Raw genomic sequence first — 26,086 nt, 5'->3', positions numbered from 1 at the left:
GAAATGCGACATTCCTTGTTTGCAACTATCTGATCTCCATCCAAATGGGTACAATGACTTTCTAGGTCGAACATATATTTAGATTGTCATAACCTATTTGTCATAATAAATCTCAATGATGATAAAGCACAAGAAGCTCTTTCACTTCCATATCTTCTATCTTTCATCCCTCTTTCTTGATTGACCTCCATCATCCTTGAGTCTGTGTAGCCCTCTATCACATGACTGAGTATAATGACACATCAAAAATATTTTCATTTCATATAGTTTGCACCTGCATTACCATATATTAGCATTTCATACATACATATAGATATCACAATTGCACCATATCCCGCACACAACACATGTTAACACATTTTGAATTCTCATAATGCAAATAGTTATTTGCATTATCATATTCATCTGCATTTCATACATTCACATTCACATTTGCATAACATATTAAAAACATAAAAGAATAAAAACAAAACCAAAAAATATTGTATTTCATCATGTACATATTTGCATCTGTATCATAAGCATCATATGAAATTATGCATCACATAGAAACCAACATCACATAGGTACACATGCATATAGCTTCTACAAGGATGAATAATCTCATATATATATCAAAAGCATAAGTGTCATGATACTATGATGTCAAAATACATATGGTTACACAATCACCCGAAAGTGTCTACATCGTCATACAAAAATGGTAAAAAAATTGATACATAGGGAGCCCTCTAAGGCTATGATGAACTCCCTCCCTTAGAGCCAGTTGACCTCAATGGAGTCTGAGCCTTGGAAGTCCCCGCTCTGGGATCATCTCTCCTTCCCCCTCCATTTGGTGGTGGTGGAGGACCCATGACCCCACCACTAGACGCATGTCTCTTGTCTCTCCCTCTTGTGGTCATCATAGTCCAAAAATACAGGACTTCAGAAGCTCCTAGGCCACTGATCTGGTGGCACAACTCCATAATATAGGTCTCTCAATTAGGATATCTCCTCCCTTGCTCGTAGAACATAGGCGTATCTGGCCCTTGTGTCTTTTGCAGCCTGCCTGCCCACCCTCAGTACTATCCTAGCCTCTGTGTAGTGTTAAATAGCCTGATCTCTCTCCCACTCAGTGTCGCTCAGTTGTCTCCTAAGCCTAGCTCTATCTCTCTCCAAATCTAGGATCTCATCTACTTGTCCCTGGCAGATCTCTTGCAAGGATAGTAGCTCATCCTCCTCCTCTCTTCCCTTCTCCCCCTATCCCTATCCTTGTCCCTACCCTATACCTATGCTGCTAGCACTTGTAAAGGAAATCCACCTCTACCCCTGACTACATGCACCTATCTCTCCTCTCTTGCATCTCTCCTTCGTGCCACTCTCCTCTCAGCTATTGCACCTCTCCTTCATTGTTGACCTCTGACTCCACCATCCCCACTATCATCACCATCCCCACCATCACCCTTTATTGGCTCCCCTAGATCCGTCAGCCATGGAAACAAATGCTCTGCCCAATATAAACTATACTCAGCATCCATCCCTTCATCCTCCACATCTGCCCACATATCCCAAGGCATGGGAACCATCTCTAGCATCTATGTCATCAGCTGATCATAAGAGAGTAATAGACCTAAATGAGCCTAATCTCGTACTATTTGTGCATACATCCCTGAGCCATGTGGCATCTATTGTATCCTGTCAAACTACCTACATGCTTTGTCAATCAACTATGGCTCAATGCTATACATTGTCCACCCAATCAAATACCTACTCCTGAACACATATGCCAGCTCCATGATGTCATCCTCCCATTCCTCACAATCTTGACAAGGCCTTTATACCACACTGTCTACCTCATCAATCACTCGGTGCCAATAATCTAGCATCCCAATATATGGGTGGGAAGTAATCATATCATACAAATTCACATAATTGCGCCCATGTCCCCTACCTTTAAAGTGTATCAGTCGTGTCACTAGAAGATGCTCATATGCCCATACCAGTAGGAATGTCACTCCACACCCCAATCCTATTGATCCATGGTACACAAACTGATGCACCTCATAATTAAAGTGTGCTAGTAGATATGACCCCCATGCAAACCTAGTGTGCTCAATCACCAATGTCTCTTGAGTTCTCCCCCATCCCACAACCAACCCTCATGTCGCCCTATCTGGACAGAGGAACCCACTGATAACTCCTTCTAGCACTATTGATAGAGCCAATCTTGTAGCTTTCATGGTGTCCCAGGCCACATGTCATGTCATCATATCTAGTCCAAGATCCCAAAACACTCATCTCAATGCCTCCCTAACTCCCTCTTGATTGTAATGAACCAACTCCCTATCGATCTGTATCCACAGTATCCTGTACACATCCTCTAAGGTGACTGTCATCTCACCCATTGGAAAATCAAATGTGCATGTCTCTGAGTTCCATCTCTCGAATAATGTAGTTAGCAATCCCATGTTCACCCGAAACTTAGGCATATACATATTGTATCGTAATCCTATGGCCTCAACTGCTACTCTATCCTCCAATGTCAACTCTGGTCATAATCCATGAATCGAAGGTTATCTCTTCCTTGAGTCTAGCATAGAGAGGTCCTCCTGCAGTCAAGCAAATCAAGTGTGTCAATCCTAGTAGTATTCCCTGTTCATCACAAAGTGCTTCTCTTTTATCCTAGTGCTTATATCTATCATATGGAACTCTATCCTAGTGGTATATGTGGTAATGCAGGTGCAAACTACATGAAATGCAAATTTTTTAGAGTGTCATTATATTGAGTCATGTGATAGTGGGATACATGGACTCAAGAAGGATGATGGAGGTCAATCATGAAAGGGGGATGGAAGATAGAAGATATGGAAGTGAAAGAGCTTCTTGTGCCTTATCATCATTGATCTTTATTATGGTAAGTAGGTTGTGACAATCTAGATATATGTTAAACCTAGAAAGTCATTGTACCCATTTGCATGGAGATCAGACAGTTGCAAACAAGCAATGCCCCAGTTCACACCAAACTCACAATGTCCTCATATCCTTGGACAAGTCATAGCATTACTAAGAGACAATCCACAAACAGTAAAGAAAAATAGGTGATGATACCCCATCCTTGCCTTTCTAGTCAAAGACATCCTAGAGATAAAATCTCTAATCAGAGACATCCCAGAAAAGCTAAAAGACATGTCACCAAAAGATGAAATCAAAAGAAAACCAAGACTTGACACCAACATCCACTGTAGTCCTCAAGTTTAGTGTTTCTTGTCACTTGTATAAGTCTATTTGATTGTGGTCACAATGTTTTCATTCACAAAAGGATAAATAAGACTGAACCATAATGTTGTCAGAGTCTATTGTAAGAGTTGATTTGTTGAAGCCCATTGCTGCTATTTACATCTCATCTGAAACTGGTCAAATCCATGAAACTGATACTTTATTCTAGAGAATGCGAAACTTTATTTTGGATCTGTGATGTAAGTGTTGCTTAATTATAAATTATTCACAAATAGACTGAAGAAAACTAGAAGAAACTGTACTCCTCAGAACGTGTGATGCTCTTAGTTCCACACCCATCACTAGACTTAGGATTTTCCTTAGCCACAAATAGGAGCCGATTTATTATGGATGGAAAGGGGTGAAAAGGAGGGATTATTATGAATGGATAACCAATCTTAGCTAGATTAATAACAAGCCATGATGGGAATGGGTAAGTTTATTATGGACGGATAGGCTGTGAGTGTGTGTAGAGTGAAGGATGATATTGAATCATGAAGTAGAGGGAGGAGCAATGTCTCTACATATCGCACAAGTAACCTAGTTTTCACCATTGGACAAAATTATTTCTTTTTAATTTTTTTGATTTTTTTTTTTTTTTTTGTGTGTCACAAGGCACCTATTTGCCAAGTTTTCACCAAGTAACGATTTTTTGTATTTTTATGATTTTTTGTGTTTTTTGAATTTTTTTGTTATTTTGAGTTTTTTTTTTTTTTTTTTGTATTTTTGAATTAAGATATGTTGAAGAGCTATGTGTAAAACCTTTGAACGTGCATGTTGTTGATAGGATCTTCCAAAGATTCTCCATCTAGTGTTGAGAGCTGATATGCACCTAATCCATAGATTATTGTGATGACATAGGGACCAAGCCAATTGGGCTCAAATTTTCCTTTCTTTTCTTGATCTTGTTCATTCTTGGGGTTCTCTCTTGGCACTAGGTCACCCACCTCAAATGTGAGAGTCTTTGCTTTGTACTTATAGCTATAACATTCCATGACTGAATGATATGTAGCTTGAGTGTCTATCTTCCTTGATAAAGGAAATGAGATATAATTACTAGCATGTTGACTACATAGGCCCATATGCATGTCACCAAAAGAAGTTTGGGCATCCTTGATAACAAATTCGGGCCTTGAGGAAGCTCCATTAAAGGTCCATGATGTATCACCATAATGGAAAGGATGTGTGGAACAAGTGGATGAGTTAGGAAGGCTTATGATTGTGAAAAGAAGTGAAAGTAAGATAGCATGATGGAGACTTAGGATCAACAAGTATTCTTTTTTACTTGAAATTTAAGAACTTTTGCCCCCAGTTATTTTGATATTAGGGGAGATCATCTCTTGCTCTTTTTCTTTCATAGAATTTTTATGCTTGACCTTGATTTTTTCAAAGTCTAGTAGCTTTTTATTTTGATTTGGACTTAAGGACTTTTCTTTATTTTTGACTTTTGGATTTTTCTTTTCAAAGCTTGATTTTTGATCTCCAATTAGTAAGGGATTTTGTAATTCTTGTTGATCCAAGTCTAAGAGAGGAGTGGAAATGGAATGAGTGGATGATATGGTAAAGCTATGTGAGTTCTCAAGAGGGATGGCAATATGCTCAATAAATTCTTCGCTGGAACCACTCTTAGGACTATTGATATCAAGAGTTGCTTGCACCACTAGAGGAGATTTGCATTCAGACTTAGTAGCCACAACACTAGGTGGTTCATACCCAATTCCTTGCAAATTGTTTATAGATTGTTTTTGTTGACTGAATACCTTAGGAGATAGTGGGAGTTGATCAACATAAAAGATATACTCACAACATCCCATGTCTTTAATCTTGAACTTTTATTTGATCTCTGCATGTTTTGATGTATAATCTTTCAAGGATTCTAGATCAACATATGCTGATGAAGGAACAACCTCTTGATTGACTAGGATTGTTATTTCTGATCTAGGTCATAGATTGTTGCAATATATAAATGGGTTTGGATCAGCTTTGACAGTCACTTCAATTCCATTATGTGGGAACTTGATACATCGATGATATGTTGAGGGAGCAACTCTCATTTCATGAATCCATGGACATCCCAAGAGTATATTTTATGTGAGATCTAGATCAAGGACTTGAAAAACCACATCCTTCATAATTGGCCCAGTTGTGAGAGGTAAGGTGACTGTTCCCTTGGATGAACTCTCTTTGTCATCATATGCCTTGATGGTAATTTTGTTTGTAGCCTTTACAAATTTATCTGAATATCCCAAATCTATTATTGTGTTCAAAGTACATATATTGAGACCGACTCCTCCATCTATCAGGACTCATTTTATTTGGTGTTTGTGTAGGAAGTCTTCAATGTGTAAGGTGCATTATGTGGTTGGGTTACAGATGCATCATCATCTTCGGTGAATGTAAGAGAATGTGGAACCGAAAGGTATCCTACCATGGCTTGAAATTGGTCCATGTTCAGATCAATGGGTACAAAGGTTTCTCTTAGGACTTTGTCGAGTATGGCTTTATGTGAAGGAGAGATACACAATAGTTCTAAGATTGACATAAGCATGGTTGTCTTCCCTAACTGTTCTACTAGGTCATATTCAGGTTTGGCTGATGAGGAAGTGATGGTTTTAATTGGAGCACCTTGCAGAATGACCTTACCTTGATAAGTTGTGACATTACATTCAAAGGTAGATTTAGAAGAAGGTCCAATGCCTTTTCAAGACAACTTTAGGTCTTTGGGTAGAACTTTCAAGCATTTTTTCCTTTATGATAATTGTAGAAACAGAGTTATCCATCCAAATGTGATTAACAATTGAATAATAGTTATAGGACACTTTTCTATAGTTGTCTTCCTCATCTGTGGCCTTGGATTTTCCCTTGTCATGTTTAGGGAATGGTTCCTTAAACATCTCATGTTCTTTATTGGATGTATATCCCTCGATCTCAATGTCACCTTTATCAATAGGATCTTGTATAATGTTCTTGAAGTGATGGCAATTTCCTATTTTATGTCCCTTGCTCTTGTGATATTCATAGTACTCATCGTCATTCCACCAATTTGGTTTGAATTTTGGCTCATATGGAGGATTGTCTAGAATTGTTATTATCTTGTTTTCCACTAGCTTCCTAAAAGCTAACTCAAGTGGTTCTCCCAATGGGGTGTATTTCCTTCATGGTTTTGAAGTTGCTTGAGTATTTACTTGGTTGCTTGTAGAAGAACTTGATCCTAAAAGAATGATTTTTGGTCTCACTGTGTTAGCATCAACAACACCATCATTTACTATGTTCTTGTTCTTGTTCCAAAATCGTGGCTTGTCCTTTCCTTTAAAATCCTCTTTATTTTCTTTGAATATCTTGATGATTCCTTCCTCAATTAAGACCTTCTCTATCACTAAGCCTTTCTCAATGACGTCCTTGAAAGTGGAAAAACAAGCTTTTCTCAAGTCATAACCAATTTCTCTATTAACATTTTGTGTGAACATCTTTACCATTTGTTTTTGTGGAATTTCACAAGAGGATCTGCTAGCTAAGTTTCTCCATCTTTGTAAGAATGATGAAAATGACTCCCCATCTATCTGTTTAGTATTGCATAAAGAGGCAACTGATATGTCTCTCTCTATGTTATATGAGAATTGTTGTATGAAATATTCTTCTAGATCACCCCATGACTTAATTCTAGGTGGAAGTTGGGAGAGCCATTCCATAGCTTGTTCACCTAAGCTTTGTCGGAACAATCTCATCAAGTATATTTATGGTGAAAATGGAACAAAAATATTGAAAGGCTAAAATATATTCAACAATTAGGATTGGCTCTAATGGTGGTTCTGGCAGGAGTGATAAGTGGGTTCCTCTGTCCAGACAACACGACATGAGGATTGGCTGTGGGATGGGGGAGGACTCTAGAGACATAGGTGACTAAGCACACCGAGTTTTCTTAGGGGCCGTGTCTACTGGCATACTTGTATTATAAGTTGCATTAGTTTGTATATCATGGATCAGAAGGATTGGAGTGTGGAGTGACATTACTATAGGTATGGGCATATGAGCATCTTTCGGTGACATGACTGATTCACTTTAGAGGCAGGGGACATGGGCACAATTATGTGTACTTGTATGATATGATTACTTCCCAGCCACGGATTGGGAGGCTAGAGTATTGGCGCTAAGTGATCGATGAGGTCAACAGTGTGGTATGGAGGCCTTACCAAGCCTGTTAGGAATGGGAGGATGACATCATGGAGCTGACATATGTGTTCAGGAGTAGGTATTTGACTGGGTGGACACCATATGTCTTTGAGCAACAATTGATAGATAAAGTTTGTAGGCAGTTTGGTAGGATACATTAGATGCCACGGGGCTTAGGGATGTATGCATGGATAGTGAGAGATCAGGAACATTTAGGTCCATTACTATCTTATGATCAGGCAGTGGCATGGATGCAGGAGATGGTTCCCATGCCTTGGTTTATTTGGGAAGATGTGGAGGACGCAGGGATGGATGCGAAGTACAGTGCATATTAGGTAGAGCATCCATTTCCAAGACTGATGGATCCAGGGGAGCTGATAGAGGGGGATGGTGGGGATGATAGTGGGGATGGTGGAGGAAGAGGCAGATGATAGAAGCAAGGTGTAGTAGCAGAGAGGAGAGTAGCTCAGAGGAGAGATAGAGGAGAGGAGAGACAAGCTCATGTAGTTAGAGGTAGAGGTGGACTACCTTTACAAGTTCTAGTAACATAGGTTCCCAGATAGATATAGGGACAAGGATAGGGACATGGACAGCCACAAGAGTAGCCAGAGAGACAGGGTGAGGGGGGAGGAGAGAAGTAGGATGAGCTACTATCCTTGAGAGAGATCTATCAAGGACATGCAGATGAGATTCAAGACTTAGAGACAGATGGGGCTAGGCTCAAGAGATAGCTGAGGGACACTGAATGGGAGAGAGATTAGGCTATTCAATGCTACACGGAGGCTGAGACAACACTGAGGGTAGGTAGGTAGGCATCAAAGGACACTAGGGCTAGATACACCTATGTTCTACAAGAAGGGGAGGAGATATCCTAGTGGAGAGACTTGTATTATGGAGTTGTACCAGCAAATTAGTGGGCTAGGAGCTTCTAGAGACCATCGCAAACTATGATGACCACTAGAGGGAGAGACAGGAGATAGGTGTCTAGTGGTAGGGTCATGGGTCCTCCACCACCACCAAATAGGGGGGTAGGAGAGATGATCCTAGAGTAGGGAATTCCAAGGCTCAGATTCTATCGAGGCCAGCTGGCTCTGAGGGAGGGAGTTCATCATAGCCTTAGAAGGCTCCCTATGTATTAGTTTTTGTACCATTTTTGTATGGTGATGTACACTCCTTTGGGTGATTTTGTAGCCCTATGTATTTTGACATCATTGTATCATGACACTTATGATTTTGATATATATATATGAGATGATTCATCCTTGTGGTAGCTATATGCATGTGTACCTATGTGATGTTGGTTTCTATGTGATGCATGATTTCATATGATGCTTATGATATGGATGCAAATATGTACATGATGAACTGAAATATTTTTTTATTTTTTTTTGTTCTTTTATGTTTTTAATATGTTATGCAAATGTGAATGTGAATGTATGAGATGCATATGAATATGATAATGCAAATAACTATTTACATGATGAGAATGCAAAATGTGTTAACATGTGCTATGTGCAGGATGTGATGCAATTGTGATATCTTTATGTATGTATGAAATGCTAATATGTGGTAATGCAAGTACAAACTATATGAAATGCAAATATTTTTGGTGTGTCATTATACTCATTCATGTGATAGTGGGATAAAAAGACTCAAGGATGATGGAGGTCAATAAAGAAAGGGGGATGAAAGATAGAAGATATGGAAGTGAAAGATCTTCTTGTGCTTTATCATCATTGAGCTTTATTATGGCAAATAGGTTATGACAATCTAGATATATGTTCGACCCAGAAAGTCATTGTACCCATTTACATGGAGATCAAATAGTCACAAACAAGGAATGCCCTAGTTCACACTAGACTCACAATGTCCTCATATCCTTGGATGAGCCATAGAATTACTAAGAGATAATCCATAGACAACAAAGAAAAATAGGTGACGATACCCCATCCTCACCTTTCTAGTCAAAGACATCCTAGAGATAAACTCTCTAATCAGAGACATCCTAAAAAAGCTAAAAGACATGTCACCAAAAGATAAAATCAAAAGAAAACCAAGACTCGACACCAACATCCACTATAGTCCTCAAAATTTAGTATCTTTTGTCACTTGTATAAGTCTATTTGATTGTGGTCACAATGTTTACTTTTAGAAAAAGGATTGGTAGTACTGAACCATAATGTTGTCTGAGTCTATTGCAAGAGTTGATTTGTTGAAGCCCATTGTTGCTACTTGTTTCTCATCTGAAAATGACTAAATCCATAAAACTAATACTTTATTGCAAAGAACATGAAACTTTATTGTGGATTGTGCACGGATAGACTAAAGAAAACTAGAAGAAACTGTACTCCTCGGATCGTGTGATGCTCTTAGTTCCACACCCATCACTAGACTTAGGATTTGCCTTAGCCACAGATAGGAGTTGATTTATTATGGATGGAAAGGGGTGAAAAGGAGGGATTATTATGAATGACTAACCAGTCTTAGGTAGATCAATAACAAGCCATGATGGGAATGGGTAAGTTTATTATGAATGTACATGTTGTGAGTGTGTGCAAAAGTGAAAGGATGAAAGTGAATCCTGAAGGAGGGAGGAGCAATTTCTCTACACATGGTGCTAGTAACCTATGTTTCATGATAGTACTTTCCCAGGGTGCCACCAAAGTGTTTTTCACCATTGGACGAAATTATTTCTCTTTACTTTTTTTTGATTTTTTATTTTTTTTTAATTTTTAATTTTTAAATTTTTTTGTTTATTTTATTTTATTTTATTTTGTTTTTTTGTATTTTTGATATTTGGATATTCCAAAGAGCTATGTGTAAAACATGTGAATGTTCATGTTGTTGATTGGATCCTCCAAAGGTTCTCCATCTCGTGTTGAAAGTTGATATGTATTGGATCCATAGACTACTATGATTGTCATGCCCCACCAGGGAACCAGGTAGGACAAGAACAAAAGTTCCAAAATATGCTACAATTTTTTTTTAATATAACATACATCTACCAATTCTAGAAAGTAAACATACTTAATGCCCTTACAGGTTCCCTTTAATATTCATCAACATAATTGAAAGATATAATAGCTTAACACATAACATAATGTGCATATAATAAACATACAATGATCTTCTTAATTTTGAGCATGATATAATATTTTACAACACATTAAATTTACTATCTATTTGATACACTACAAAGCTTTTATCATTTCATTTGAGACCAAAGTAAAAGTACATAACAATCCTATTTCCCATAATCCCATTCCCACTATAGAATGAATAACTATCCTTTGCATCATTTTCCCCTTGATTATTATTTACAACATCCATGCAATTAATACTTTTCATTTTATAACAACATATATAATAATGCAAATGTAGTTTCTATTAATGCCTTGTACTCAATTTTCATAACAACACAATAAGATCATAAAGAGATACGATAGGAAGGGTAACATAACTTTTAAAAACATTGTTTCAAATACAAAGTAATCATCCCTTATCATAGTTACTATAAACTACCCTCCCTTTTACACTTCTTTTCATAAAATTACATGTTTATTATAAGGCCATTCATGGCTTACAAATAATCTTTACAATATTTGAATGTACTTGTAGACACCTAAAAATGGTCAACGCTTGCGGAATCATACTTTAACATTTGTGCATTGCCTCATTTTAGGTTTTTGCATCGCATTAACATTTCTCCTATGTTACGCACTTGGTTTTTATCATTTGCAAGCATCGAGTCATTCTTCTACATTTCTTCATTTATGTCACTTTCGAATTAGGTCTTGTCGATAGCAATCTTTAATCATGATTTTGGTCGATCTTGTCAATCTCTTATCAACTTTTCAATCTCGTCATTTTACGATCGATTTGTCATCGATCCTTGTCCTCTTCAATCATGTCAATTTGGATCAATTTGTCATTGTTCCTCGGTGCATTTATCAACACTGGACATTTATCAATTCAAAATCATGATTGAATCGATATCAACTATCCTTTGTCAAGACCTAATTGTCATCCTTGCATTTCTAATTCATCTTCCAAGGTTTTATGATTTATTCATTTAGTCTTGTTTGGCATTTTCCCTCTAGGTTAAATAATTTATTTATTTATCCTAAGTCTTCTTGTCACAATTAAATTTTTATTTAATTGGCTAATTAATTCCTCCTATTTTTGTAAATTAATTAATGAATGAGAAATTATTAATTAATTTACCTATTTTTCATCAATTTCCTAATTTCCAAGTCATCATTTCTAACCTAATTTTCTAAATTCTCCTAAATTCCTAAATGTCTATTTCTATTTCAAATTCTTTTCATAAATCCTTGCATAGCAATTTGTCATAATTTGTCATAAATTGTCATAAATCCTTGCATAGCAATTTGTCATGGACATGTCCTAATTTTGCTATTCTTGATTTGAATTTCCATTCGAATCACTATCATGCTAATTTGTTCATCTCTCCAATTCTTCTATAAATTGGATGAATTTCTTCAATCAAAGCTAATTGGTAATCAAATTATTGAATTTCTAATCACTTTGTCAAATCACGCTTCTAGTATTCTTGTGTCAATGTCAATCTTGCTTTCACATTAAGTTTGTGCACTTGAAGGTGAGATCCACAAACAAAAGGTTATTTGGAGAAGAAAGAAGAACAATGGAGCTACATGGAAGAAGCATTCAGATCTGCCTATGGTTTGTATAATCTTTATATTTTGAATGTTTTATCTTTATGTCTCTATTGAATGTGTTTAGGATAGATCATTGCAATATGCTTTTGTGATTGAGCTATTATGTTTTATCTTGTTTTTGATGATTTTCCTATTTCCTATGCTACATTAATTGGTGAACTCGATGTGAACACTGACCATCTAACCCCTTTATGGTGTTTTTGAGTGCTTTCAAGTTGATTTTGTAGGCCAAAAACCCAAAAATAGGGTCATGCAGGGTTTTCTGGAGACTTTTGCGCCTGTGTGAAGCAACCTGCACCTGTGTTGAGCATTCTGCACCTGTGTTGAAGACATTCTACTCTTGTGTCCTGCATTTTGCACCTGTGTCATGACTTCTGCACCTGTGTCATGACTTCTGCACCTGTGTAAAGTCCAGAACAGTGGTAAAAATGCAGTGTTTTACTTGAAATTTGTTTAGTTTTTTGCATTCTATTTTCTGTGTTTTGGTTTTTGGTACTAATTATCTATGCAGAATCCTGGCATACGCATGGCAAAGACAACAAATCAAATTACTAACATGTTTATGCAGAATTGATAGTCAAAGACAACAAATCAAACTTCTAACTCAGGTTTTGCAGGTTACCTTGGAGAAACAACCAAACTTTTGTGTTTCTGATTTTTAATTAGGCACTTAGTGATTTCTAAATAGGTTGGAATGAATGTTTTTGTGCTTTTATTGTTGAGTGTGACATTGGAGTAGGAGAGTATGCTCTCATCCTTCTTAAGGTGATCAGAAATCCAGATCTTTGATACCATGCTCGTGTTTTTGATTGTGTGTCTCCTTTAGAGGGCCTGCCTTCCCGACCACTTTGCTTTTGCAAGCAAGTGATAATTGTGAGAAGGGAATGACCCAAAGTGAGTACGGCTAGAATTCCTTGGCATTCTAACTCACTATAAAAAAATACTTGATGAGTGAAAGCTTTGAAGGAAGTGTTACGTGGGAATTGCAGTTACTTGGGAAGTGACGACCCTTGAACTCTATCTCATATCAACATCTAAGTAGGGCCTCTTGGTCTAAATCATGCTTGCGTGACTACATTTTTTTGGTATCTTGATGGGCTTAATGTCTCAATCACGCTTGCGTGACATCAAGGAGTAACACTTAACAGAAATCCTTACTAAACACCTTGTTTTTAGAGGCCAAAAAACCCTTCTAGTTGCTTGAGAAGGACAAGTTTGGATACTTGGAAGAGATACTAAGTTCGCCATGGGGAGATTTCCATGGGGACTGATGCTTGGCTGGCCTGAGAAGTGAGTGCCATGGAGGGGAGCCCGTGGGGTCAAGCATCTATGTATTCTCCTTGAATCCCATAATGAGTCTACCTCTCAAGTACCTAATGTCCTTGCCTACCATAAGAAATGTGGGAATGAGCATGATTGTCTTGAGTCTAAGTTGAAATATCTTGTATTCTTTGATTGTCAAAAGTTGAATTGTATCTCATTTCAAGAACAAGACAAATTGATTCAAAACAAGGTTAAACACAAGAGTATTTCATCCAAAAAAGTTCAAATTCAAAACACCTTCAAACATGATTATCAAACATTGTTCAAAATCTTGTCTTAACATTCATGTCACTTACATATAGGTTCATCCTAGGTTGCATTTTGCAAAGTTCATCGTCAAGTACCAAGGTTAGGTTTCACCTAAGTCATACTCCTTTGCATATCAATAAGAGTCATCCATTTTCATATGTCCTCTTGCATTAAAGTCATACCATTGTCATACAATCATATTTGCATACCTTAGGTCTCTTCATCAAGCTTAGGTTATTATCATATCATATTAGGGTCACTTGCATAGTAATTGTCCTTTTGCATATAGTGTCAAAACTAGGTTTTGCCATACTTGAGTAATCCAAATCTTTGATAAACCCTAAGTCATTGTTAAGAAGTCTAGACCTTATCAAACCTTTTCTCTTTTTGTCATTATTGTCATTTGGTCAAACCTAGCTTAGTATCCAAGCATATAGGGGAGACTTTGTCATTTGTCCTTTTGTCACTTGGTCCTTTTGTCCTTTGAGATCTAGACATCATTTCAATTTCTTAAGGGTCTCTTTTAGATTTTCATTCCAAAAAGTTTGTCAAAATCTTGAAAAACAACCAAAAAACATAGGTTGCACTCTTGCCATAGATTGCATTTGCATCTATTTAGTTTGCATTTAGTTGCATATCATACATCATCCTTTTAAAATCAAAAATTCCAAAAATATTGCATTGCATAGTGACATGTCTATTGAAACAAAGTTCCAAGCACCAATGATGCAACAAAGTTTGATGTATCAACCGACAATGCAATCAAATTTTAATCCAAGGAAATCACAATTATATCCAACCCAAAAACAAAGTAGCATTGGTCAAACTTATCATGATGATGTAAATGTTCAAATACAAAAACTAGAGGAGAAGCTAGCTCAAGAAAATGAGATATTGGAACAAAGAGTGAAAAACATTGCGAAGAATAGATCACAAGTGTCCAAAATGTTTCAAAAATTTTCAGGTCGAAATCCAAATATCAAGCCAATTGATGTAAAATCTCTTCTTGAACGATAAGACATACCAGCTCTCCTCTCACAAATAGAGATGATGAAACAATTTCAAGAAAAGAGACAACAACATTATGTGCCTTCACAACAAGAACAAGAAGGTGTTTACTATCAATCAGATTTTCAACCATCACAACCAATTGTTCAACAATTTCAACATATTCAACCAACACAACCAATGGTTCAATTTCAACAATATGTCCAACCAACTATACAATGTCAACAAATAGTTCAACCAATGGTGGAATATCGACAAGTTCAATCAACATATCAATGTCAACAACCACAATCACAAATTCAAAAACAAAACTTGCAACATGCACCAAGCCAAATTTTGAACATGTCAAACCAATTTGAGCAACATCTAGTTCAAAATCAAAACATGACATCAAACCAAGACCAAATTCTTGCCAAACAAGTTCAAATTCCAGATACAACTATGTCAAAACCTCGAAAGAAAGGTGGCTTTATTGCAATGATCTTAAGGAAACTACCAAGTGAATTCTTTGAGGAAGATCAAGATAATACACTTATGTCTAGCAATGCCTCATACCCCCACAAACAAATTGACTCTCTAGTGGCATCTATCCCTACACCTTTAGAAGTTTCACAGGAACCTTCCATATTGTCCTCATCAAACAATACACCCAAGGATGAAATTACCCAAGGCCTATCCATAATTGATTGCCACAATAATCCAATTCATGATGCACATCCTTGTCATGTTTCAGAAATACTAGACCCAATGCCACCATGCACTTTATTGCCATTACCTATTTTAGAGGACCCCATTCAAAGTCCCTCTTCCTCATGTTCAAGCATTAATTCCGTGCCAGAATCCATCACAAATGTTCAAAGTGCATTTCCTTCATGCCAAAACATTGATTCCTTGTCACAATCCTCCATGTATATCCAAAGTCCAACCTCATGTCAAGAGGATAATTTAGAGCATAAAGAAATGCGTGTTAAAACAGATCAAGATCAAGATCTTGAAACCTTATCATCCCATCCAATTGTTGACCAGGATCTCATTTCCCTAGACACTCACAATGATTCCCCTATTCTTGTCCATCCTATCCAAAGTCCTATTGACACTCCATTCCCTGAGCAAGATCAAGATATCCCAGTCCATCCAATCCCAAATGATCCCCTTCCATTTCATGAACACAATGTCCTTTCAAATCCCATTGACATTCCAGATATCCCTTCCATCCTTTATGATGATCCCATTGAAAGTCAAGAGAAAAGCACCTTTAAAGAGGATTCCAATGATCTTCTTCCTTGTCAAGATCAAATTATTCCTTCAAATCCTCCACAAGATCCTTTTGTTCCTCCATCTCCTTGTCCTAATGCTCCATACACACTCCAAGATCCCATTTCTTTTGATGATCCCATTATTTCTCCTATTCCAACTCTTGAAGAGCCTGTCATTGAACCATGCCCACAACACGATCCTAATCCCCCTCATGATTCTAACATGTCAGTGCAAGATGTTCATGAACCCTCGACATGCATAATGGGTTCTTCCACTTTGGTGCAATCTGATCCACTTCAAGATCTCATTATTTCTCTCATATCATATCCACCTCATAATGGACTCGCGTCTTCTTCGCAAAGAAAAGAGTATCCTACAAGTCAAGATATTCATAAAGGCAAAGGAGTAGACCTTCATGAGAAAGAACCCCTTCATGTGAAAGAAGATCTTTAGGGTCATGGCCTCAGTGAAATTCCTCAAGACGTGGGTACCCCTACTAAATCCAACATCCCTTCAAAATCCAAACATACACCTTCCCCATCATACCTTCCATCCATCTTAGGTCCTTATATTCCTTCATCCTCTATGCAAGGTCAGCAAAGGCACACATCCTTGAGTAAATTTCATCAATTCAAAATAAGTCCATTTCATTCATATCCATCCATGCATTCCTTTCCCCCTCCAAGCAATTTGGATGCCAAGTATAAAAGTCATAAGTCTAGCAATCCACATGTATTCAAGGATCAACATGTCCAATCTAATCAAGATGTCAAAGCAAAGAAAAATATGATCTATAAAGAAAAAGAAATATCCAAAAGGCCACAAAGGCCCACTGAGAAAAATAAAGCAAAGTCAAAATATATATGGGTTCCTAAATCCCTTGTGCAAGCAATGCACTCCAAGGAACCACAAAAGCATGAAAAATCAAAAACCATGTGGATCCCTAGGTGGCTCCTTGAAGCACAAAATCCTAAAGAAAAATCCAACTTGGCATCCAAAGTTGCTATTCCTCCATCCAAACCTTCCAAGTCTATTCCTTCATCACCTTCTTCATCCATTTTGGGCCCTTATGTCCCAAAATCCATAGCTATTCCTCCATCCAAATCTCACAATCTGAAATACGTCTTTCCTCCATCAGTCCATCACCCCTCAAGGTGTGTGCCAATGTCGATCTTGCCTTCATTTCCATCCACTGAAGCCCAATTCTTCCAATACCCTACCTATTATCCGATGCATATTTTCCATCCTTCCATCCCTTTGATCCAATCCTTTGCATAAATCCTTGCCTTAGTTTCATCTCATTTTTCCATGTCCTCATCCTACCAATGTCTTTGAGCATACTTTTAAAGGTCATGGTCCATTTATTTCAAGGTTACTATCCAAAAAAAAAAGATGCTTGAGTCCTTCTTCCATCCCCTATCATGTGTCCATCTTCTATTGAAAAAGTCAAAAATACAAAAAAAAAAAAAAAAAAGAAGAAAAAAAGTAAAGCAAAAATAATTCGTCCACTGGTGAAAACCTAGCAAATAGGCGCCTTGGGAAAGTACCGTGATGAAAACCTAGCAAATAGGTGTCATGCATAATTTATGAACTTCTTGCACACCACACTTGGGGGCAGGTTTTATCCTATCATATCCTTTTGTCCTTCATTGTTCCATTATCCTATCAAACCCCTGTCTTTACCCTTCATATCCTATTGTCCCTCATGTCCATTTCCTCTTTCCACTTTTGATCTTGACAAGGCTGGCAATCTTCATGAGCATCATGCATCTTATTTGTAGCTTTCAGTCCATCATAGCTTTTGATCTTTATCCATTTGCTTATTTCATCCTTTCATCCATATTCCCTATCTTATTACAACTTTTTGCCACTATCCCTTAGCCAATCTCAACCTTCAATCCATGTCCCTTATCCATTCTTGGTCTTGCTTATCCTATCCATATCTTATCACTATCCATACACTCTTTTTCATTCCTTGATCTTGATCTAGAATAAGGACACAAAAGTTAAACATGTTTTTCAAAAACCTCTTGACATGTCTCTCATGCCATGTTCCTACTTTACATTGTCATATCTAGTCTCTTGTCCCATCATGCAATAGCCCTTGAAAATTGCATCCGTATTGTCTCCATGATAAAAGGCCTTTGTCTTCCCTCTATCCACCATCATTTCAGCAAGCCTATTTATTCACTTGTCATATTCCTCATCTTGCTAGACACTGGGGGCAAAATCATAAAAATTTCAAAATGTCCTGAAAAAATATCATAAAAATTGAAAAATATCCTTAAAAAAAGATCATAAAAATTGAAAAATGTCCCCAAAAAAAATCATAAAAATTGAAAAATGTCCCAAAAAAAGATCATAAAAATTGAATAACATCCTGAAAAAAAAAAAACTCCCTAAAAAAACCGAATAAAGTCCTAAAAAAAAAACAAAAAAAAAAAATGTAAAAAATCAAAAAACAAAAACAAAAAAATAAATATCCCCTTTGTGCATAGACAGCTCACTGAGTATACATCCAACGACTCGCAATCCAACACTGTGCTTTAATGAAATCATGCATAAACAGATGAAATTTTTCAATAAAACCAGACATTCAAACTGATCAAAATTTTCATATCAATCAACCTCAAAATCATTTGTCCTTGTCTCTACTATCATGGGTCTTATACAGGGTGTGGTATACTCAAAACCAAACTGTGTCCTATCTTAGATGGGGTACTGCATGTCTTGAAACCAAACAGCATGATCATCCTATCAATGCTTTCAACTTTTGACAATGAAGATCAAGATGTTTGTTTGATTTGTTGGAATTTGTGCATCTTATCTTTTTATTGATTTATTTTCAATCATGTTCCTATGTTGCTCGATGATGTCATTGAGTGATTTAGAGTGACCGGGATGGTTCATGGTCCTTTTCTTTTGGTTGTGATTGTTGTTTGTCTGTGATGTGTCTGTCTTACGCAAAGGGATTGCATTATCACTCTGGCTTTCATTGCCATGTAGCGCTGCATCCATTTTGCCATATCAAATAAAGGTTCTCACCTAAAAAGTGCATTACTGAAAGCAAGTATTTCTTCATCTCTACCTGTCCTCTGTCTAATTTCTACTTACTAACATTTCTTCCGTCAATCTTGGCAGTCTGTTTGATCCTATCATTTTCTATCATTCTTATCGATCAATTGGCCTCTTTTCTGCATGTTTCTGGCCAATTCCTCGAGGGGGCATGCATATGTCATTGTTATTGTCTGGGGCATTTTCATATGTCATTATTATTGTCTGGGGCATTTTCATTAAGTTCTTTGAAACAACGCTTAGAATCACATTGTCTCAAAGAGGGGCAAAATGTAGACACCTAAAAATGGTCAATGCTTGCGGAATCATACTTTAACATTTGCGCATTGCCTCATTTTAGGTTTTTGCATCGCATTAACATTTCTCCTATGTTATGCACTTGGTTTTAATCATTTGCAAGCATCGAGTCATTCTTCTACATTTCTTCATTTATCTCACTCTCGAATTACGTCTTGTCGATAGCAATCTTTAATCATGATTTTGGTCGATCTTGTCAATCTCTTATCAACTTTTCAATCTCATCGTTTTATGATTGATTTGTCATTGATCCTTGTCCTCTTCAATCATGTCAATTTGGATCAATTTGTCATTGTTCCTCGGTGCATTTATCAACATTGGTCATTTATCAATTCAAAATCATGATCGAATCGATATCAACTATCCTTTGTCATGACCTAATTGTCATCCTTGCATTTCTAATTCATCTTCCAAGGTTTTATGATTTATTCATTTAGTCTTGTTTGGCATTTTCCCTCTAGGTTAAATAATTTATTTATTTATCCTAAGTCTTCTTGTCACAATTAAATGTTTATTTAATTGGCTAATTAATTCCTCCTATTTTTGTAAATTAATTAATGAATGAGAAATTATTAATTAATTTACCTATTTTTCATCAATTTCCTAATTTCCAAGTCATCATTTCTAACCTAATTTTCTAAATTCTCCTAAATTCCTAAATGTCTATTTCTATTTCAAATTCTTGTCATAAATCCTTGCATAGCAATTTGTCATAAATTGTCATAAATTGTCATAAATCCTTGCATAGCAATTTGTCATAGACATGTCATAATTTTTCTATTCTTGATTTGAATTTCCATTCGAATCACTATCATGCTAATTTGTTCATCTCTCCAATTCTTCTATAAATTGGATGAATTTCTTCAATCAAAGCTAATTGGTAATCAGATTATTGAATTTCTAATCACTTTGTCAAATCACGCTTCTAGTATTCTTGTGTCAATGTCAATCTTTCTTTCACATTAGGTTTGTGCACTTGAAGGTGAGATCCACAAACAAAAGACTATTTGGAGAAGAAAGAAGAACAATGGAGCCACATGGAAGAAGCATCCAGATCTTCCTATGGTTTGCATAATCTTTATATTTTGAATGTTTTATCTGTATGTCTCTATTGAATGTGTTTAGGATAGATCATTGCAATATGCTTTTGTGATTGAGCTATTATGTTTTATCTTGTTTGTGATGATTTTCCTATTTCCTATGCTACATTAATTATTTATTTATTCTAAGTCTTTGTGTCACAATTAAATGTTCATTTAATTGGCTAATTATTCCTCTTTGTGAATTAATTAATGAATGAGAAATTATTAATTAATTTACCTATTTTTCATCAATTTCCTAATTTCCAAGTCATCATTTCTAACCTAATTTTCTAAAATCTCCCAAATTCCTAAATGTCTATTTCTATTTCAAATTCTTGTCATAAATCTTTGCATAGCAATTTGACATAGAAATTTGTCATAAATTGTCATAAAATTCTTGACATAGAATTTGTCATAAATTGTCATAAATCCTTGCATAGCAATTTGCCATAGACATGTCATAATTTTTCTATTCTTGATTTGAATTTCCATTCTAATCACTATCATGCTAATTTGTTCATTTCTCCAATTCTTCTATAAATTGGATGATCTTCATCAATCAAAGCTAATTGGTAATCAGACTATCGAATTTACGCTTCTAGTACTCTTGATCAATAACTAATGTCAATCTTGCTTTCAATTATGTATGTGCACTTGTAGGTGAGATCCACAACCAAACCATTTGAAGAGGAAAGAAGAACAATGGAGCCGCATGGAGGAGCATTCAAATCGTACCTTTGGTTTGCTTAATTTCTAGTTTTGAATGTTTTTATTTCATGTCTCTATTGAATGTGTCTTAGAATAGATTCATTGCATTCTAAGTTTTTGTGATTGAGCTAATGATTAATGTTTATACTTGTTTGTGATGATTTTCCTATTTCCTATGCTACAGTACTAGTTCAAAAGAAAGGTCTTCAACATCATCAATCAAGGATCAAGAAGCATCATCAAAAGAGATCACAAACACACCTCAAAAAATATTTACCACCCAACCACGTGGAACCACAAAGGTCCACTTCCCCATGCTAGGAGATAAAACCAAGGTCCATGCAAGTACTAGGGCAATACTAAGGCCATGAGACATGTTTCCCCAAAACAATAAACAAGAACCACATATCACATAACAACATCAAATAACATCACAAGAGAGAGAGAACCAGAACACCTACTAGGTGGGTGTCATCATATAGCCTTAATGTCGGGATTCACCCTGCCTACCATCTACCACAGTCCCCTCTCAAAAGCATCCACCCAACCTGTAACAATGGTCGCGGTACTCCAATAGGCCTATATGGACTAAAATTAACATTTATCTTGTATTAGTTTGTTATAGCACAACCCATCCCAAGTTCATTTTAAAAAGGTTATCACTTTAATTAAACCCACTCATAGGATCTCCTAGCAACCACTTTCGGTCCTAGCAATCTATAGTGAGCCACCCACCTAGGGTATCTAGTTACCCTACTCAAACATTCATCAAATAAAAAAATAATAATAATTCATCTCACACAATAAGAATATAAGTTCAAGTACTCTCCCATGTACTCCAAACCATAAGGATGAGTCTGATCCTTATCTCTAAGCCACAATCAAGCATGAGAAGGAGGTGGCCAATGCACAGCATTTATAAAACATTTTTTTTTTATCATGAATTAGAGGTCTTTAAAATATATGTACCTACTATAGAAAGCACCCAAACCACTAAGAAGGAAAAACAACCCAAAGAACAACTCAAAAGCCCATAAAAATTGAACCATGTTTCCTTGTTATTTAATAGATATTTATGTTGATAAATGGTTTGAGTGAAAACTGAAATATATTTGAGGAAATAGTATAATGATTTATATTTAATTTGAAATAATTTTTAGCCTCAACCAAAGATTATAATAAAAGTTTAAATAAATTTTCTTAAAACTATTTAAAACCCTCTTTGATAGAGTTGTGTAAAAGGGTTTGTTCATAAATTCATTTTAAACCATTAAAAGATGAAATATTTTGGATTATTATAATATTTGGAGTTATATTTCATATCCATTTATTTTAAAATCATTTGGTTTTAGTTTAAGGGAGATATTTGATGCCCTAGTGACACAAACAATGAATTTTTTTGAGTTTTTATTGACAGAAAATTAGTCTCGGTACGGGGAACTATCAAAATTGGGACAATCATAAGAATGGAAATCTTGTTTGTTGGGTTAATACTTGACACTTGGAGAATAGTTGTTGGTTGAGATATGACATTTAATTATAGATGTATTTTTATATTTGAATCACTAAAGATCATAAATATTTTTTATATAAAAAAATAAAAAATAAAAATAAATACAAGAGTCATTACTCCTCAACATGACACTCATTTTCTCCAAATTGAATTTCCCAACCAAAGCATCCCTTACACAAAGAAGGAAAGAAGCAGAAGAAAGTATTTCTAGAATAATATACGGATTTTTAAATTTAAATTTTCATCTAATATCAATTTAAATTATGCAAGCATAACATACAACACAAAGATCACAACACAACCAAGCCACATGGATTCTTCCTAGAATGAGGCCTACCTTGGGTCCTATAGAGAAAATCTGTTGAGAAAGAACAAGCAAAAATCCAACCCCTTCCTACTCCTAAACCATCAAATTTCTTCTGATTTATCTTCCTGGAAAATACCAACCCCTTCCTCCAAAATACAAACTTCAATTAATAATACCAACTTGTATAATTGGAGAGGTGGTTTTATGGGAAGCAACTGTTCCAACCTCTACGGTTGGTATTATTTATTAACACTAACTATAATAGTTTATTTAAAATTTAATAGATACCCCACAGAAATAAGTGTAATAAATACTAGATAGCTAAATAAAAATCTCAAATAACACATATAGCTCAAAGGTAACTATCAAGACTCATACAAGAGAAGTCATAGGTTCAAAACTCATTGACTATGATAACATTATTTTAAACCTCGATCTTTTTATTTTATCCTTATATATATATATATATATATATATATATATATATATATATATATATATATATATATATATATATATATATATATATATATATATATATATATATAATTAATAAAAACAAATCTTATATTACACATACACACTATATATATATATATATCCACCCATATATATATATATATATAACTAACATGATACATCTATACTACTTTTGTTTCATCTTTTTAATGCAACATAACATAAGGCACTTAAATCATTTAATGTGTAGGTATCCTATCAAAGAAATAATCAAACATTATATAAAAATCATTACGAACAACATAAATCAGAACCAATCAAAATACTCAAACCAATGCCCATCGTAAACATGACATTGCCCAACCCTCAAGATAGGGTGATCTTCCTAAATGAGAGACGTACGTCCAATAGGTTTACTTGTGGGAACCTTGGTGTTATCTTTGTAACAACAACATTAGAGGATTTAGAGGCACACTCAGACTTGTGTAGCCAGGTGGAGTCGATGCCTAGTACCTACAATCTTGCATCACCGAAATGATAGAAATATATATCCATATACAAATGAAAAACAAGGAGGGGGAGTGCGGCATCATGTGGGTCTCCGTAGAGTAACTATGACTACCTCCCCTCATCCTATAGATATCTTATATAATAATCTATTCCAAGCATGATTGGGTTAGCATTGTTAGCTCGAGATAATAAACATATAATATAGCAGCCATATGAAAATATTATCATAATGATATCATATACATAAACCAATGAAACCCCTAACTCACTAATGCATCAGATAACATACTGAACAATAAAGGTGCAAATATAACTAAATATGTCTCATCATCTACTCTAACAAGGAAATATAGAGTCCAATATCACCAAATATAACAAATAATGTCCATGCCAAGAAAAGCCGCTAGGGTGTGTATTACAGTGATGATGTAAGGACCAAGCCAATTCGGTTTGATCTTGCCCTTCTTCTCTCTATATTGCTGATTTTTAGGATTTTCCTTGAGAACTATGTCACCCACTTCAAATGTATGAGGCTTAAACTTATGATTGTAGCTGCATTGTTCCTTGACTAAATGATATGTAGCTCGAGTGATTGTCTTCCTTGATAAAGGAACTGAGATAGAATTACTAGCGTGTGAACTACGTAGGCCTATATGTGTGTCACCTAAAGAAGTTTGGGCATCTCTAGAAACAAAGTCCCTCGAGGATGTTCCATTAAAGGTCCATGATGTATTACTAGAAGGAAAATGATGTGTGGAACAAGTGGATGAGTGATGAAGGCTTATGATTGTGAAAAGAAGTGAAAGTACAATAGCATGATGGAGACTTAGGATCAACAAGTATGTTTTTTGACTAAAAATTGTAGAACTTTTGCCCCTAGTTATTTTCATATTAGGGGAGATCAAATCTTGTTCTTTTTTCTTCATAGGAATTTTATCCTTGACCTTTTTTTTTGCAGAGTCCAATAGCTTTTGATTTTGATTTGGACTAAAGTCCTTTTCTTTATTTTTGACTTTTAGATTTTTATTTTCATAGCTTGATTTTTCATCCCCAATGAGTAAGGGCTTTTCTGATTCTTGTTGATCCAAGTCTAGGAAAGGAGTGGATGATATGGAGAAGATATGTGAGTTTTCAAGAGGGCTAGTGATATGCTCAATAGATTCTTCATTGGAACCACTCTTAGGATTATTGATATCAAGAGATGCTTGCACCACTAGAGGAGATTTGCATTTAGACTTAGTAGCCACAACACTAGGTGGTTCACACTAATTTCCTTGATATTGAAAATTGTTTGTAGGTTGTTCTTGGTGACTGAATACCTTAGGAGATAGTGGGAGCTGATCAACATGAAAGATATACTCACTACATCCCATGTCCTTAACCTTGAATTTTTCTTTTAGCTCTGCTTGCTTTGATGTAGAAGGTTTTAATGATTCAGGATCAACATATGTTGATGAAGGAATAGGCTCTCGATTGACTGGGATTGTTATTTTTGATCTAGGTCACAGATTGTTGCAATATATGAATGGGTTTGGATCATCTTTGACGGTCACTTCAAATCCATTGTGTGGGAACTTGATACATCGATGATACGTTGAGGGAACAACTCTCATTTCATGAATCCATGGGTGTCCCAAGATTATGTTGTATGTGAAATCTAGATCAAGGACTTGACAAACCACATCATTCATAACTGGCCCTACTCTGAGAGGTAAGGCGACTATGCCCTTGGATGAATTCTCTTCATCATCATATACCTTGATGGTAATTTTGTTTGTAGCATTCACAACTTTATCTGAATATCCCAATTGTATTATTATGTTGAAAGTATGTATTTTGAGATAGGCTCCTACATCTATCAAGACTCATTTTATTCGGTTTTTGTGTAGGAAGGCTTCAATGTGTAAAGGTGCATTATATGGTTGGCTTACAGAGGCGTCGTTAGCTTCGGTGAAAGTAAGAGAATGTGGAACAAAAAGGTATCCCACCATGGCTTGAAATTGGTCCACATTCAGATCAGTGGGTATGAAAGTTTCTCTTAGGACTTTTTCAAGTATGACTTTATGCAAAGGAGAGATACGCAACACTTCTAGGATTGAGATAAGCACGAGCCTATTCCCTAACTGTTCTACTAGGTCATACTTAGGTTTGGCTACTTTGGTGGTGGTTTTAG

The sequence above is a fragment of the Cryptomeria japonica genome, chromosome 4 (genome assembly GCF_030272615.1).
Source record: "Cryptomeria japonica chromosome 4, Sugi_1.0, whole genome shotgun sequence".
Classification (NCBI taxonomy): Eukaryota; Viridiplantae; Streptophyta; class Pinopsida; order Cupressales; family Cupressaceae; genus Cryptomeria; species Cryptomeria japonica.
Note: the sequence above shows the minus strand (reverse complement) of the source record.